The sequence below is a fragment of the Ovis canadensis genome, chromosome 12 (genome assembly GCF_042477335.2).
Source record: "Ovis canadensis isolate MfBH-ARS-UI-01 breed Bighorn chromosome 12, ARS-UI_OviCan_v2, whole genome shotgun sequence".
In the NCBI taxonomy this organism is placed as follows: Eukaryota; Metazoa; Chordata; class Mammalia; order Artiodactyla; family Bovidae; genus Ovis; species Ovis canadensis.
Genome location: NC_091256.1, coordinates 32,199,243 through 32,218,410, shown reverse-complemented (window position 1 = coordinate 32,218,410; position 19,168 = coordinate 32,199,243). Strand labels below are relative to the sequence as shown.

Genomic DNA, 19,168 nt, shown 5'->3' with positions numbered 1-19,168 from the left:
AAGCGACTAAGCAGGCACACATGGCCTTCCTCTTAACCTGTCTTGCAAGTCAGTCAGTCAGTTCAGTCACTCAGTCATATCCAGATCTTTGCCATTCCATGGACTGCAGCATGCCAGGCTTCCCTGTCCATCACCACCTCCCAGGAACCTACTCAAACTCATGTCCATTGAGTCAGTGATGCCATCCAACCATCTCATCCTCTGTCATCCCCCTTCTCCTCCAACCTTCAATCTTTCCGAGCATCAGGGTCTTTTCCAATGAGTTGGCTCTTCGCATCAGGTGGCCAAAGTATTGGAGCTTCTTCATCATCAGTTCTTTAGTGAATATTCAGGGTTGATTTCCTTTAGGTTTGACTAGTTTGTTCCCCCTGCAGTCCAAGGGACTCTCAAGAGTCTTCTCCAACACCACAGTTGAAAAGCATCAATTCTTCGGTGCTCAGCTTTCTTTATAGTCCAACTCTCACATCCATACATGCCTACTGGAAAAACCATAGCTTTGACCAGACAGACCTTTTTTGGCAAAGCAATGTCTTTGCTTTTTAATATGCTGTCTAGGTTGGTCATTAGTGATTAGACCATCACTAATGGCAAGGGTCTCTTGAGCAAGGAAGACATTGAACACACGGTTCAAGAAGCAGAGAAGTACAAAGCTGAAGATGAGAAGCAGCAGGATAAGGTATCTTCAAAGAATTCACTTGAATCCTATGCCTTCAACATGAAAGCTACTGTTGAAGATGAGAAAATTCAGGGCAAGATTAATGATGAAGACAAACAGAAGATTCTTGACAAGTGTAATGAAATTATCAACTGGCTGGATAAGAACCAGACTGCAGAGAAGGAAGAATTTGAACATCAGCAGGAGCTGGAAAAAGTCTGCAACCCCATCATTACCAAGCTGTACCAGAACACAGGAGGCATGTCTAGGGGGATGGCAGGAGGAATGCCGGGGGGCTTCCCTGGTGGTGGAGCTCCTCCATCAGGTGGTGCCTCCTCTGGGCCCACCATTGAAGAGGTTGATTAAGCCAGCCTAGTATAGATTTGAGGCCTTCCCTTGTAGCTCACTCGGTAAAGAATCTGCCAGCAGTGCAGGAGACCCAGGTTCAATCCCTGGGTTGGGAAGGTCCCCTGGAGAAGGAAATGGCAACCCACTCCAGTATCCTTGCCTGGAAAATCTCATGGACAGAGGAGCCTGGTGGGCTGCAGTCCATGGGATCGCAAAGAGTCAGGCATAACTGAGTGACTAACACGACAAGGTTGGTCATAGCTTTTCTTCCAAGGAGCTCTTCTTTTAATTTCATGGCTGTAGTCATCATCTGCAGTGATTTTGGAGTCCAAGAAAATAAAGTCTGTCACTGTTTCCATTGCTTCCCCATCTATTTGTCATGAAGTGATGGGACCAGATGCCATGATCTTAGTTTCTTCAATGTTGAGTTTTAAGCCAGCTTTTTCAATCTCCTCTTTCACTTTCATCAAGAGGCTCTTCAGTTCCTCTTTGCTTTCTACCATAAGGGTAGTGTCATCTGTAAATCTGAGGTTATTGATATTTCTCCCAGCAATTCCAGCTTGTGCCTCATCCAGCCTGGCATTTTGCATGATGTACTCTGCACAGAGTGATGTACTCTGCACTTCCCAGCAGTGGCCACAGGACTGGAAAAGATCAGTTTTCCTTCCAACCCCAAAGACAGGCAATGCCAAAGAATGTTCAAACTACCGCACAATTACACTCATCTCACATACTGGTAAAGTAATGCTCAAAATTCTCCAAGCCAGACTTCAGCAATACGTGAACCGTGAACTTTCAGATGTTCAAGCTGGTTTTAGAAGAGTCAGAGGAACCAGAGATCAAACTGCCAACATGCGCTGGATCATAGAAAAAGCAAGAGAGTTCCAGGTAAACATCTATTTCTGCTTTATTGACTACGCCAAAGCCTTTGACTGTGTAGATCACAATAAACTGTGGAAAATTCTTCAAGAGATGGGAATACCAGACCACCTAACCTGCCTCTTGAGAAACGTATGTGCAGGTCAAGAAGCAACAGTTAGAACTAGACATAGAACAACAGACTGGTTCCAAATAGGAAAAAGAGTATGTCAAGGCTGTATATTGTCACCCTACTTATTTAACTTATATGCAGAGTACATCATGAGAAACACTGGGCTGGAAGAAACACAAGCTGGAATCAAGATTGCCAGGAGAAATATCAATAACCTCAGATATGCAGAAGACACCACCCTTATGGCAGAAAGTGAAGAGGAACTAAAAAGCCTCTTGATGAAAGTGAAAGAACAGAGTGAAAAAGTTGGCTTAAAGCTCAACATTCAGAAAATGAAGATCATGGCATCTGGTCCCATCGCTTCATGGGAAACAGATGGGGAAACAGTGGAAACAGTGGCAGACTTTATTTTGGGGGGCTCCAAAATCACTGCAGATGGTAATTGCAGCCCTGAAATTAAAAGACACTTACTCCTTGGAAGGAAAGTTATGACCAACCTAGATAGCATATTCAAAAGCAGAGGCATTACTTTGCCAACAAAGTCCATCTAGTCAAGGCTATGGTTTTTCCAGTGGTCATGTATGGATGCGAGAGTTGGACTGTGAAGAAAGCTGAGCACCGAAGAATTGATGCTTTTGAACTGTGATGTTGGAGAAGACTCTTGAGAGTCCCTTGGACTGCAAGGAAATCCAACCAGTCCATTCTGAAGGAGATCAACCCTGGGTGTTCTTTGGAAGGAATGATGCTAAAGCTGAAACTCCAGTACTTTGGCCACCTCATGCAGAGAGTTGACTCATTGGAAAAGACCCTGATGCTGGGAGGGACTAGGGGCAGGAGGAGAAGGGGATGACAGAGGATGAGATGGCTGGATTGCATCACCGACTCAATTGACATGACTTTGAATGAACTCTGGGAGCTGGTGATGGACAGGGAGGCCTGGTGCATGCTGCAGTTCATGGGGTCGCAAAGAGTTGTACATGACTGAGCGACTGAACTGAACTGAACTGAACTCTGCACAGAAGTTAAATAAGCACGGTGACAATATACAGCCTTGACATACTCCTTTCCCAATTTGGAACCAGTCTGTTGTTTCATGTCTGGTTCCAATTTTTGCTTCTTGAGCTGCATACAGATTTCTCAGGAGGCAGGTAAGGTGGTCTGGTATTCCCATCTCTTGAAGAATTTTCCATAGTTTGTTGTGATGCACATAGTCAAAGGCTTTGGCATAGTCAATAAAGCAGAAGTAGGTGTTTTTCTGTAACTCTATTGTTTTTTCTATGATCCAACAGATGTTGGCTATTTGATCTCTGGTTTCTCTGCCTTTTCTAAATCCAGCTTGAACATCTGGAATTTCTCAGTTCATGTACTGTTGGAGCCGGGCTTGAAGAATTTTGAGCATTACTTTACTAGCGTGTGAGATGAGTGCAATTGTGCTGTAGTTTGAACATTCTCTGGCATGCCTTTCTTTCGGATTGGAATGAAGCTGACCTTTTCCAGTCCTGTGGCCACTGCTGAGTTTTCCAAATTTGCTGGCCTATTGAGTGCAGCACTTTCACAGCATCATCCTTTAGGATTTGAAATAGCTCATCTGGAATTCCATCACCTCCAATAGCTTTGTTCATAGTGATGCTTCTTAAGGTTCACTAGACTTCACATTCCAGGATATCTGGCTCTAGGTAAGGGATCACACCATCATGGTTACCTGGGTCATTAAGATCTTTTTTTTTTTTTTATAGTTCTTCTTTATATTCTTGCCGCCTCTTCTTAATAGCTTTTGCTTCTGTTATGTCCATATCATTTCTGTCCTTTATTGTGCCTGTCTTTGCATGAAATGTTCCTTTGGTGTCTCTAATTTTCTTGAAGAGATCTCCAGTCCTTCCCATTCTATTGTTTCCTTCTATTTCTTCGCGTTGATCACTGAGGAAGGCTTGCTTATCTCTCCTTGCTATTCTTTGGAACTCTGCATTCAGATGGGTATATCTTTCCATTTCTTCTTTGCCTTTCACTTCTCTTCTTTTTTCAGCTATTTGTAGGTCTCTTCACTTTGCCTTTAGCATTTCTTTTTCTTGGGGATTGTCTTGCAAGGGCCTCTGACAAATCGCTGTGTATGCTGAAGTGCAAAATCACTAGAATGTTTGTCATATCAAGATGAAATCAGAAGCATAGCTTGCTATGAAGAATCCCCATAAACTTCATTCTTCTCTCAAGCTAAACAGATGTGGTTTATAGGCAGTGTGGGTTAGCTAAACTGGCAATCCTCTCTAATGTGTTTGATACTCGAGTTAGAGACTTCCCTTGTGGTCCAGTGGTTAAGACTTCGCCTTCCAATGCAGGGGGTGCAGGATCAGTCTCTGGTAGGGGAGCTAAAAATCCCACATGCCTCGGGGTCAAAAGACCAAAACATAAAACAGAAGCAAAATTGTAACAGATTCATAAAGACTTTTAAAATGGTCCGCATCCAGAAAAAAAAAAAAAAAAGGTAAAGGTGTCATGGCTTCTTTTTTCCTCCTAATTCTTATGATTTACTCAATGGTTTCGAGTTTTCCGGCCAACAGGTGTAGTAAGAAAGTATTTCCATCTTTGCTTCTGCATCTCCTTTGTGGAACAGCTTCCCTTGAGGCTATATCGCTACATTAATGTTACTAGGATGATTAAGTATGGAGAAAACTATTTTTCATAATATTTTCTTTATTGAAATATAGCTGATTTACAAGTTGTGTTAGCGTTAGGTGTACAGCAAAGTGATTGAGTTATACATACACCTACATATTTATTGTTTTTTAGATTCTTTTCTATTATAGGTTATTATAATATGCTAATATGGTTCCCTGTACTAGATAGTAGGTCCTTGCCGATTATCAATTATATATATAGTACTGTGTATATTTTAATCCCAAATTCCTAGTTTATCCTGCCGGACTTTTCCCTTTGGTCACCATAAGCGCCTGTTCTTTGTTTCTGCTGCTGCCGCTGCTACGTCGCTTCAGTCGTGTCAGACTCTGTGTGACCCCACAGACGGCAGCCCACCAGGCTCCCCCGTCCCTGGGATTCTCCAGGCAAGAACACTGGAGTGGGTTGCCATTTCCTTCTCCAATGCATGAAAGTGAAAAGTGAAAGTGAAGTCGCTCAGGCATGCCTGACTCTTAGCGACCCCATAGACTGCAGGCTACCAGGCTCCTCCGTCCATGGGATTTTCCAGGCAAGAGTGCTGGAGTGGAGTGTTCTTTGTCTCTGAGGCTACTGAAACTGGTAGACTTTGGTACAAGTAGCTATTTTGGGATCTGTAGCGCCCCCTAATGGTTGCTATGTTTATCCATTTAGACAGTTTACTTTTCCTCTTTAAACATATTGCTTGCCAGACACTACAAGAACATTAGTTTCAGGACAATTTTCAAAGAATGCAAATGATTTCATGGCCTTCTAATCTTAACTAGGGCTTGCTTTCAATAAGCATTTGATGCCTTGTAAGCATATTTTCTCGTCTCCTATTTACTGCTCTTCCATGTTTCCTATGTTTTCTTTCTTTTCTGGAATACATTAGTTGGAATAAATTACTTAGTTGCACAAGGACAGCCTTACATTGTTCTCAGTCAACACCAAGCTAGAAATACATACAATTTTTTTTCATCTATAAGGACAAACTCAAAGCATTTGATGGAGAAGGAAGTGGCACCCCACTCCAGCACTCTTGCCTGGAAAATCCCATGGACGGAGGAGCCTGGTAGCCTGCAGTCCATGGGGTCGCCAAGAGTTGGAAACGACTGAGCAACTTCACTTTCACTTTTCACTTTCATGCATTGGAGAAGGAAATGGCAACCCACTCCAGTGTTCTTGCCTGGAGAATCCCAGGGACGGGGGAGCCTGGTGGGCTGCCATCTGTGGGGTCGCACAGAGTCGGACAGGACTGAAGCGACGCAGCAGCAGCAGCAGCAGCAGCAGCAGCAAAGCATTTGAAAAATGAAAAGTGTTCTTGGAGCCATCTGAAAAGATTTGAAACATTCTTTCAACTTCAGTGCAACCATTCTCCTGCTTTGCAAAGAACATGCTTCCTGTTAACTGGAAGGAAAAGAAATTTCCCTGACTTTTTTCCCCACTCAGCCCTCTTCAAGATAATTCCTTTCATTGCTTTGGTAAGTCAATCACACTAACAGGTACCAGCAATTCTGTGCCTGCCTTGGGCTAAATAGAGCAGGTGACAAAAACCCTTTCAGGTTGTCAGGTATTAATGTAAAATACCCCTAGACCTCACTGCTTATTCATCTTCATCTAGTTGACTAATGCTTTTCCCATGTTCTTACATGTTGGTAAATTAAAGAAACCTTCCAGACAGTTCTGTCAACAGTTTACTGAAACTTACCTCATTAGTGAAGTTGAGCTGTCACATGAGTGTAATTTAATTCCACTGAATTATCACTCAAAAATGCCGAGATGCTTGTTTTTTATATACCAGATAGAACATAAGGTGCTAACATTGTCATGTTTCCAGTTGATGAGAGAGGAAACAAGAAAAAATATGCAGGGCCCCTGTCTCCACCTGCCCCCCTTCCCCAATATAATGATGCTAATGTCAACTCCTGAGCGGAATATTATGTTTCACTATAGATCAAAACATCCCCAAGGATCATTTTCTTTTCAAATCTACAAAGGAAAGCATGAATGCTGACTGCTATCTTTATTTCCTTGTCCACTAACAGAAGAACTCATTGATACACAGGCCAATCTGAAGGAAGAAGTTGGTTTGCAGAGACTAGGTAGCACTTATTACATGTTAGTGAAATTTTTATTGTAAAATATTATTTCTGACCTGCTGTAAGTAATATCATGTTTCGTTGATAGCAAAACAGTACATGACGTTAATTATTTGCATTAGTTCTACATTTATTGCGATTTTTACATTATTCTGACATGAGCTGTGTCAAGAGAAGGACAAGAACTGATTATAAGGAAACCACGCATGCTTCACATTTTGTTAAGCTCTCCTTTGCAGAACACATTTGTAATTGTTTCCCTGGTTATTCCAGTAATCGTCATGGTAAGATCAAGGTGTGAATTTTTTCATTGTTGTAATCTGCCAAGTTAATCAGCCTAACCTATAGAAATTGAGGATAGTCTCTTTAATAGGTAAAGTATATTGTGTGTTAGTCACTCAATTGCATCCAACTCTTTGTGACCCCGTGGACTGCAGTCCACCAGGCTCCTCTGTCCAGGGAGTTCTCCAGGCAAGAATACTGGAGCGGGTAGCCATTCCCTTCTCCAGGGGATCTTTCTAACCCAGAGATCGAACCCAGATCTGCATTGCTTCAGATTCTTTACCATCTGAGGCACCAGGGAAGCCCACAGTCGGTAAAGACAAAGCCAAATAACTATATGTGCTGCTGTGCTTAGTCACTCATTCATGTCTGACTCTTTGCAACCCCATGGACTGTAGCCCATCAAACTCCTCTCTCCATGGGATTCTCCAAGCGAGAATACTGCACTGGGTTGCCATGCCCTCCTCCAGGGGATCTTTCCAACCCAGGAACTGAACCCAGGTCTCCCACATTGCAGGCAGATTCTTTACCATCTGAGCCACCAGGAAAGCACATAATAGGTAAAGACAACCAAAAAACTATATAAGCAGGTCTAAGTCAATCAGCCTGGCGTATCACAGACTGGTGAGCTACCTGTCATAATCATAAAAGCTTCCTATGGGACGTATTCTGTTTCGTACATGGATTAGTGTTTTCTTTTAACAGCTCTAAGTGCTTGTCTTTATTCTGGTCACCATCCTGTAGTTAAGGAAGATGCAATGTATTGAAGCAGAAGTCAAAGTTATCCAGCTCACAAATGGGAGAATCAACATGTGAAGCCCAAACTCATGCCCTGAACACCTAGGCAGGACTAGGGTCACAATCACGAAGTCACAGAGTCAGAGCCCAGTCGTAAGTTCCAGATGCCCTCATTGGTCATGAAGGCTCTTCAAAGCGATGCAGTCCAGTTGCTTGCATTTGGCCTCCTGGTTGTCGGGCAGGGAAGTGGCAGAGTTCTGCAGCTGTCCTGTTCTGTCAGAGTAGATTAGCTCTGGCCCTAGAGCGGGCCTTTTGTGCGCTGCGATGCAGGTCACAGGATAATGAAATAAAACCCTGCAGTTTGTGGAGACCTGGCTAGCCCCCGTGACAGCACACTCGACCTTACCTACTTGCTGTGCTCTTATGGTCTTGAAGACTGTAAATTAGACGGCTGCTTTCTTAGCCCTCTTGCCTTCCTCCAACCTCTCTCCACCGACCCTCCATGTACCTGTCAGGCTTCACCAAAGATGCACTGAATCCTAACTGGTCGAAAACTGACTCTGCATAATGGTGGGTGAAAAAGGCCAGGGGGCTTTATATTCCTATTCAGATGGCAGCCCACTTTGCCTGGGAAATAAAGAGGGAGACAATAAAATAAAGACACCTGGGAGGAAAATCTCAGAAAGAACACATTTTCATACTCTTTTTTTTTTCTCTAAAGTAGAGCAGAGGCCAAAATCAAACTAATGCATGTGTATTTTTTTCTGTAATTTCTACTGATGGAATAAAATCCATAAGCAACCTCTGGATTGCTATAGACACAGAACTTAATGATTTCCGCTATTCCTTAATTATTTCCGCTGTAGCTATTTTACATAGGAGACACAAAGGCAGGGTGCCAGGGGAGGATTGCACCAGAGAAGATGGTGGAGAGAAGCTGGTTCTGGAGTATCAAGCTCAAGTTCTACCACTATTGACTTGTGTTACATAATATTTGGGAGATTACATAAGAAGATCTCAGAATTCCCTTTCAGTTCTAAAATTTAAGTCAGCCCCACCGTCATACGATTCTTTAGGAGTGAATATAAGCTCACCTGCCACCACTGACACCATATTTTAGTCTTCTCAAAGTGTGGTTCCCAGACCAGCAGAATCAGCATCGCCCTTTAAAAATGCAAAGGCTTAGCATCACGCTGTTACCAAGTCCAAACATGGTATGACAGGTTAGTAAATCGAGAGAATGGTTACTGGGGCAACGCACAGAGACTGTATTTGGAAAGGCAGCAGATTGAGAAGGTGGTGAATTAGTGTCTTGAAAGATCATCTTCCCCTTGTTGGAATTCAGGCTTCTTTTATACTAAAAGAGAAGGGGAATGAAGTCCTGGTTCCAGCCACACTCTTTAGAGGATGTGTTAATTTCTTTCTTCCTGTAGCCATTCACAGGTCAGGATGATTCCTGTGAGCTATACAAGGTATTTTTCCTTAACCCTCATTACTTGGGAGGCAGGGTTTCTGGAGGTAGACCATTATGTAGAATTTAAGCTTATTAGTGATTAACTTGTAATAGAATATAGAAGTTTTTCCCTATTACAATCTAACACCTACTGTATTAGTGATTCTGGTGGTGGGGCCCCAGTAATATGTGAATTAACACAGCTTCCAGGTGATTCTCATGCATGGCCAAGTTTGAGACCCACTGACCTAATACTTGCATGATGGTCTGTTTACACATATGTTTCTCCATGTATTCTGTGATAAACTTCTTGGAGTGGAAACTGTATTGGTTTTGCTCTAACTTTTGCTCATAGATTATGAGTGAGGCATGGCCTTTGCTTTCCCAGAGATTATGATCAAGTAAGGAACATAAAACTAGCAACTCTCAATGTATGAAAGAGACAGGCTCCTCTAATCATTCTGAGAATTACAAGTGTGGGAGTGACATTTGAAATCATATGTGGTAATTTTTGATAACAAAGTATAAACTGCAACTTAGAATTCATATCTACTGATAAACTGGCAGAGAAACATATTTGATTCTCTAGAAAACGACCAGCATGCCGATATCACTTTCTTGGACATGTCAGCAAATGCTTTGATACAGGGAAAAAGAACTGAGCATGATACGCCAAGCCTTTTGAAAAAGTCATCACAAAACTTCCCAAGTGAGGATGAAGTTCCTAACCTTCCTCAGAAAGAAGAGACCCCAGAAATGAAAGGATGTTTCATTGTCCTTCCTTGCTTCAAACCACATTCAGCCAAGCCACGATTAGTTTGAAAATGGTTGCAATTTTCAGATTTTACCTTCTCTTCACCATGGAAAATCCCATGGACGGAGGAGCCTGGTAGGTTACAGTCCATGGAATTGCGAAGAGTCAGACACGACTGAGCGACTTCACTTTCACTTTTCACTTTCATGCATTGGAGAAGGAAATGGCAACCCACTCCAGTGTTCTTGCCTGGAGAATCCCAGGGATGGAGGAGCCTGGTGAGCTGCCATCTATGGGGTCTCACAGAGTCGGACACAACTGAAGCGACTTAGTAGCAGCAGCAGCTGCACCCTTTTAATAAAAGTGAGCCTACCCTTTCTATGAACTTGTTAAATAAATGCTGGAGAGGGTGTGGAGAAAAGGGAACCCTCTTACACTGTTGGTGGGAATGCAAACTAGTACAGCCACTATGGAGAACAGTGTGGAGACTCCTTACAAAACTGGAAATATAACTGCCTTATGACCCAGCAATCCCACTGCTGGGCATACACACCAAGGAAACCTGAATTGAAAGAGACACATGTACCCCAATGTTCATCGAAGCACTGTTTATAATAGCCAGGACATGGAAACAACCTAGATGTCCATCAGCAGATGAATGGATAAGAAAGCAGTGGTACATATACACAATGGAGTATTACTCAGCCATTCAAAAGAATACATTTGAATCAGTTCTAATGAGGTGGATGAAACTGGAGCCGATTATACAGAGTTAAGTAAGCCAGAAAGAAAAACACAAGTATAGTATACTAACACATATATGTGGAATTTAGAAAGATGGTAACAATAACCCTGTATGCGAGACAGCGAAAGAGATACAGATGTATAGAACAGTCTTTTGGACTCTGTGGGAGAGGGTGGGATGATTTGGGAGAATGGCATTGAAACACGTATAATATCATATAAGAAATGAATCGCCAGTCTAGGTTCGATGCAGGATACAGGATGCTTGGGGCTGGTGCACTGGGATGACCCAGAGAGATGGTCCTGGGAGGGAGGTGGGAGGGGGGTTCAGGATTGGGAACACATGTACACCCGTGGTGGATTCATGGTGATGTATGGCAAAACCAATACAGTATTGTAAAGTAAAATAAAAAAAATGAACTAATGACAAGATGTGGTTTTAGGTGACTTAAGAGTTAGTGCATCAATGTGCTTCCCTTCAGCGTTTCTTTGTCTTATTTTTCTTAATAAACTACACACGCATAAATTACATGCACACAGCTCTTCATTCATTCATTCATTCATTTATGAAGTGGTCATGCCTATTTCCCATTCCAGACCTTTTTACCCTATCATGCCTGGTCAAGCTCTTTTGCCTGTCTTCCCACCCGTCTCTCCATCTTCCACTCGCTACCTCTGCTTTTCTAATTCCATTTTCCTTATCCTCAGGATCCTTCATGTTTATTGCATTAGAAGATGGAGGGTGTAGTAGCCCTATTTACGTGGGTGAGAAATGTTGGGAGAGACGAGAAGATGGGTAGAAAGGACAGTGTGGACTTGGTGTATTTGAACAAACATCTGGACGTTCTTTCCTATATGTGCAGATTCAGGGCTCAGAGGGAAGATGTATGATGAATTAGCGATGCATGTGGTAGTTTCAAGTCCACATATAGACGAGATCATTGCAGAGGTTAAGTAAAAGGGAATGAGCTCTGAACTTAGAGCAGCTTCCCAGGAAACGTTTGCTGTTTGTGGCATCTTTACTTGGATATTTACTACCAGTATGTGTGTTATTGGGTCTTCCTTCCCCAGTGGCTCAGCAGTAAACAATCTGCTTGCAATGCAGGAACGGAAGTTTGATCCCTGGTTTGAGAAGATCCCCTGGAAGAGGAAACAGCAACCTATTCCAGTATTCTTGCCTGGAAAATCCCAAGGACAGAGGAGCCTGGTGGGCTACAGTCACAAAGAGTTGGATGCAACTGAGCACTCATGCGTGGGTGTCATGGTCCTTTTAGGTGGTCATGACCTGCACCTTTGCGGTTGTTAAACTTGCTCATCCCCTGTGTTCACTATGGATTCTAACTCTCAAAAGTCACTTTAAAGAGAGAAATTCCTAGAAAGTTTTGGATAATCAAACGGCAGCTCAGTGGATGGAACACTTCCAAGATAAAGACTGAAAATAGGTTTTAACTCTCATCCATTTTGAGGATAAGAAAAGAAGTATTTTGTAGGAGAAAAATCCAACAGAAGCTAAAATCAGAGAAGAATTACTGGCAGGGACCTTGGAGACTGAAGCTGAAGCACTTACTTCCTATGAGAGGAAACTGAGGCAAAGAAAAGTTAAGAAGCTAAAGGGAGGGCGCCTGCTTAAAATTAGCAGAAATCTCAAGCCATGTCAACTGAATAGCAGATTTAAAGACAGAATATTTACTATAAGTTCTGATAATGCTGAGAGTGCTCCTGGAACTTAAGGGTCAAAATAATGGCCTGTTACCTAATTTCAAACTAAAGCTTTAAAATTTCAATTGTGTTTTTACTTAATTAAAAGAGGAAGGCAAGTTCTGTTATTAGTAAACTTTTAAAAATGTTTTAAAAATATAATAACAATAACACTAATAATAAGTATTATAATAAATAATAAACATAACAATTATTATAATAAATCTAATACTATTTTTTTATAGTTGTTATTATCCTGGCAGTACTGTGCTACATGGAAGCTCTTGGTTCCCCAGCCAGGGATTGAACTCATGCACCCTGCAGAGCAAGGGTGGAGTCTTAACCACAGGACCAATAGGGAAGTCCCTAAGCTGACTTCTTGACTTAAGTCTCATTGTTTTTTTTTTTTCTTCAATCTTTTTATTTTAAGAGGGGAATGTGGATTGGAATAGGTAGTATCAGGTAACTTTTAGCTCCAAAGGGATGTGGCTTGAAACGGATAACATTAGGTCACTTTAAGCTTCAAAAATGTGACATCCTGTAATTTTTAAAAATCACAATATACTTGTGTAAGGATGAGAATGCCAGTAAACCAAATACTAACATTCATCCTGACATTTTATAATTATAAAAAGATTCAAAATTCTTGACCAACACAATCAGTTGTAAAGTGAAGATTTTGCTTGCTTTGTTCTATTTTGACAATCTGTATACATAGCTCTTCAAAACAGTTTTTGAATCATCATAGACATGGATGACTTTTGCAGTTTATAGAGCCATACTATAACCTTCAAAGGAGAACTTCAGACTACTTTTATTTTAGAACAAGCAAAAGTAAAAGTCCTTTCTTTCTTTATACCCTATGCTTTTTTCCTCCATGGTAATGAATTTTTTAAGTGTGAAAGCCCAAACTTCCCAAGTACCTAATCTTTCCTTAAAAAGAACAGACACTACCTTTTCTCTGACTTCCCACCACATAAATTGGTAGTGGTGGGGGGATGGAAGGAGTGAGTTTTAGTTATAAAAGAAATGATCATCTCTAATATTCTCTTCCAGTTCTACAAGTGAGTCACTATAGCTAATGTCTATAAAATATCTTTTATGTGCAGCCATAATTCAAGAACATGCCAATTATTTATTCATCTGATGTTAATTTTTTATTTATTATTCATTCAACAGACATTTTTCAGCCTTGACTTGTGAACTAGGTGATTAGGTTAAAAAAAAAATTCTGATGTAACACCTAGCAGTTGCTTTCACTGAACTGTGGGCGGAAACTCTTCTATTAGGCAGAACTTTTCAAAGACAACTTAGAGCATGGTATGGAGTAATTATGGAGGTTGATCACTAAAAGAAAAAAAAATAACACAATTCCTTCATCATTTCCCTTGTCAAATCAACTTGTAAAATCATTAGGAATTTCTAATCTTTTGATTTAGGGAAAGACTAGAGATCTCTTCAAGAAAATTAGAGATACCAAGGGAACATTTCATGCAAAGGTGGGCTCAATAAAGGACAGAAATGGTATGGACCTAACAGAAGCAGAAGATATTAAGAAGAGGTGGCAAGAATACACAGAAGAACTATACAAAAAAGATCTTCACGATCAAGATAATCACAGCGGTGTGATCACTCACCTAGAGCCAGACATCCTGGAATGTGAAGTCAAGTGTGTAGTTAGAAAGCATCACTACAAACAAAGCTAGTGGAGGTGATGGAATTCCAGTGGAGCTATTTCAAATCCTGAAAGATGATACTGTGAAAGTGCTGCACTCAGTATGCCAGCTAATTTGGGAAACTCAGCAATGGCCACAGGACTGGAAAAGGTCAGTTTTCATTCCAATCTCAAAGAAAGGCAATGCTCAAACTACTGCACAATTGCACTCATCTCACATGCTAGTAAAGTAATGCTCAAAATTCTCCAAGCCAGGCTTCAGCAATACGTGAACCATGAACTTTCAGATGTTCAAGCTGGTTTTAAAAAAGGCAGAGGAACCAGAGATCAAGTTGCCAACATCTGCTGGATCATCAAAAAAGCAAGAGAGTTCCAGAAAACCATCTATTTCTGATTTATTGACTATACCAAAGCCTTTGACTGTGTGGATCCCAATAAACTGTGGAAAATTCTGAGATAGATGGGAATATCAGACCACCTGACCTGCCTCTTGAGAAACCTATATGCAGGTCAGGAAGCAACAGTTAGAACTGGACATGGAACAACAGACTGGTTCCAAATAGGAAAAGGAGTATGTCAAGCCTGTATATTGTCACCCTGTTTATTTAACTTATATGCAGAGTACATCATGAGAAACGCTGGGCTGAAAGAATCACAAGCTGGAATTAAGATTGCTGGGAGAAATATCAATAACCTCGTATATGCAGATGACACCACTCTCATGGCAGAAAGTGAAGAGGAACTAAAAAGCCTCTTGATGAAAGTGAAAGAGGAGAGTGAAAAAGTTGGCTTAAAGCTCAACATTCAGAAAACGAAGGTCATGGCATCTGGTCCCATCACTTCATGGGAAATAGATGGGGAAATAGTGGAAACATTGTCAGACTTAATATTTTTGGGCTCCAAAATCACTGCAGATGGTAATTGCAGCCATGAAATTAAAAGACACTTACTCCTTGGAAGGAAAGTTATGACCAACCAGATAGCATATTCAAAAGCAGAGACATTACTTTGCTGACTAAGGTCCGTCTAGTCAAGGCTATGGTTTTTCCCGTGGTCATGTATGGATGTGAGAGTTGGACTGTGAAGAAAGGTGAGCGCCGAAGAATTGATGCTTTTGAACTGTGGTGTTGGAGAAGACTCTTGAGAGCCCCTTGGACTGCAAGGAGATCCAACATCCATTCTAAAGGAGATCGGTCCTGGGTGTTCTTTGGAAGGACTGATGCTAAAGCTGAAACTCCAGTACTTTGGCCACCTCATGTGAAGAGTTGACTCATTTTAAAAGACTCTGACGCTGGGAGGGATTGGGGGCAGGAGGAGAAGGGGACGACCGAGGATGAGATGGCTGGATGGCATCACTGACTCGATGGATGTGAATCTGAGTGAACTCCAGGAGTTGGTGATAGACAGGGAGGCCTGGTGTGCTGCAATTCATGGGGTCGCTTGACAGGTTCACAAACTGGCAGACAGAATCACAATGATAAGATAAGAGAAAGTTTTACTGTTCAATATGAACATCAAACAATAGTTTTATGAATTGCAGAGATTTATTTGAGAGTTTCTTTTCTTTCCCCCATACCTGTGCGCTCCGTCGTCAGTCCTGTCCAACTCTTTATGACCCTACGGACTGTAGCCTCCCAGAGTCCACAGTCTATGGGATTCTCCAGACTAGAATACTGAAACGGGTTGCCATTTCCTATTCCAGGGGATCTTCCTGCCCTAGGAATCAAACTTTAAGTCTCCTGCATTGGCAGGCAGATCCTTTAGCACTGAGCTACCTGGGAAACCCTTTTCCCCATAAAACACATACAAAACACTTCTGAAAATCAGCAAAAAGCCAAAGTCACGCAAAGGTGTTGATTTTCTTGCTAGCCATCCGAAAATGATCAGCAGGTTGTAACAAAATAAAACCATAGGATTAGGGTATATTTTTGGATTTGACATAATCATGAAAAAGTTTCCATCTTCATTTTGTCATATAGTGATTCTGGACATTGTGTTCTTTTTTGACTGTGTTCCCAGCTTGCCTCCACCTTCCGTGAAACAGTTCATCATTTCTGTCTCACTCTAGTCATTGTACTTCGTCCACATTTCTCATTTTGCTCATGTACATTTTTGATTACTCTTTCAGATTCAGGGTTGATTATTTATTTACACACAAGTAAGACATTGTTTTATTACTCTTTGCATTTCTACAAAGTGTCTAGTGCAAGGCAAACACATCATAAGCCTCTCAATAAATGAGGATTCAATGAATAAAGACTGACTCACATTCAACCAAATTATGATATAAGCACTGTTAATTCCCGAAGAGTGATTTGTTTACACATTCATATCAATGCTGCCTTGGTTCTTTCTGTTTAATGTTTAAAACATAATGAACATATCACAGATGAAATTTATCTGTAAATAGTACCAGATGTTATAGTAGATCTAAGCTTTATAGCTACAAGAAGGATTCTAAGAAATATTGTTGAGTTTGTATCTATTTTGAACCCTTAACGTCTCTGAATAGGATACCACCTTGTATCTTTGATAAGTATGAAATGAAGTTAAACAAAATCTTAATTATAAATAAAGGAAGCCCCCAGATCCATGCAGTTCATTTATTAAATAGTTGCCTATCAAATGGCACTGGACTAAAAATTCCTTGCCAAATATTGAATTTATAGCATTCTATGAAAATAAGGGATCATGCTATATCAATATGACTTTTAAATAAATGTCATTAATTAAAACTGAGAAAATATTTCAGGCTTGCCTTCAATCCAACAAATGTTTACAGAATACCTATTAGGTGTTAGATGCTATTCTGGGTACTCAGCACGTAGCAGTGACCACACTTTCTGTCCTTAAGGAACTTATGCACAGTCTGCATTCATTTGCAACTGGAGGCATGTGGAGAAGATAGTAGCTTACTTCTTAAGCAAGTTAATAAATATGTTGTTTGCATTTTCTGACGTTTAATTACTTGATGATTCAGATTTCATATGAAAGAATTAACATAGTAAGGAAAGAAGGCATTAATTCTTTCTGTATCCTTTCCAAACATTCGAGACTATTTAAAAACTGTTACTTAGAATGCTTCAATAATGATTTGGTGGATTCCCAATTAGGATGATTTTCTATTTTGCTTTCTAATTTACTGTTTTACTTATGTGTAATTATTATTCCTTGCCTTGCAGAAATATAGTTACAAGTAGATACCTGGATACATATTTAGTCAATAGGTTCAAATTTAATGTTTTATTTTAAAAGAAACATAGAATTTGTCTGAGCATAGGGAAAAATAAGCAGAAAAAAAATCCCTTACCTCCGGTCGTCAGTATAAATCCAGTTGCCTGTACTTTATAGGGAATTAGTCACTTTTTAGAAAGAGCTTTTAATTGCTTAATCTAAGTAATGTGGGCAATGGCATACGTGTTTTATTTTAGAGTCTATCTAGCCCACTCAGAAAATGTAATGGACCTAATTTTCATTTAGTATAGGTCTGTGCAGTTCCTAAAACATCCAAATGGCTATTAATTTAATCAGGTAATTTAACTATAGCTCAAGAAAAGGCCACCCGCTAGTTGTCACGCAATGATTACGAGGATGACATTTCTATCCCATGATGCCAGAGGCAGACTTTGATACATCATTTTCTTTTTGAAGGTTAAACTCAGATAACCTGCCTTTGGCATTTAATTAGCTACATATTAAACACTCTTTTAATAATAAAATGATTAAAAATTTTATTGCTTCTCAAATGAGGCCCTTTTAGATAGATTTAATGACTTGGTTAGAGCTCTATAGTTTGTGAACCAAACCTTACTTAGGCCAGTATGTAGTAATGATATGCTTTACAGCTTGCGAAATCTGTATTTTATTCAAATGATGGCCATAATCATTTTGGATAAAACTTATAATGCTTTCTTCTGTATTTTTAAGTCTAACTGTTAAATGTCATTGGAAAGTAACCAAAACCCCCTCAATTCAAAATCTCCAGAAATTATCAAGTTCAAAATGAATAAAGAGACCATGAAATGTGTGTAATGTGCTGAATCTTATATACTAATTGTTTACCCTTTGAAAAATCACTTGTCCCCATTGAATACCTGCCAAAACTTCATAAAATGATTGCAGAAATGACAGAGAAGTGTGAGTGGACTGCAAATCCTCATCTGTATTTTCACTTAATACTAGCTCTTCAATGAAAATGGTCATCAGGAGACACTTCATTGTTCATCCTGAGCATGAATTGGGAGGGAGGCAGGGAGTTAAAATACCTGTACCTATAAAATAGGTTGAAGAGACCAGAAGCTATCACACAAGTACATGTACTAACTACAGTCTGAATAAAAGTGATCACTGCCCTCTTACTCTTTCTTAAAATTTTAATTTCAAACTTATTTTATTATTTATATATGCACACATTTTAAGTGCTCAGTCCAATGACATTTGATGAAAATTTCCAATAATATAATCACCAACTCAGCTGATCTATGAAACAATTCACTTATCACTCACCCTTCCTCATGCTTCCTTCTAGACAGCTGCCCATGGCTAGCCAGCTATTTTGAATCCACCCTGTCATCATAACTTGGTATGCTTGCTGTAGAATATTACATAGATGTCATCATGTAGAATGCATACTTCTTCTGCTCATCACATTATTTCTTGAGCTACATTTGATTTTGCGCCTATCAGTAGCTTGTTCCTTTTTTAAAAAAATATTTATTTATTTGGCTGCCTGAGGTTTTACTTGTGGCCTGGATTCCTGACATCCATGAATCTATAGAGGGTATTTTTTCTCCAAACAACTGACTTATTAGTATTTTAGTTATTCCAAATAAAATTTGTGCTAGTTTCCTCCTTGACAAGATGTACATTTGGGTTCCTTGGGTCAAAGAAGAAACCCAAGTGTACAATCAATTTTTTTGTTAATTCTCTTTCTAAAAAGATAATAAAGAATATATCTATATATATTTTTAAATTATTGATTTTGTTTTATCAAATAACAGATATTGGAAACAATTTAAATGTAAATATGCAAATAGGAAAAGGAGTACATCAAGGCTGTATATTGTCATCCTGCTTATTTAA

The 19,168-nt window shown here is 40.1% G+C and overlaps 1 pseudogene; it reads left to right on the top strand.

The window, feature by feature from the left end:
- Positions 1–715: 715 nt before the first annotated feature.
- LOC138416294 (heat shock cognate 71 kDa protein pseudogene) lies at positions 716–1,021 on the top strand (annotated as a pseudogene).
- The last annotated feature ends 18,147 nt before the right edge of the window (positions 1,022–19,168 follow it).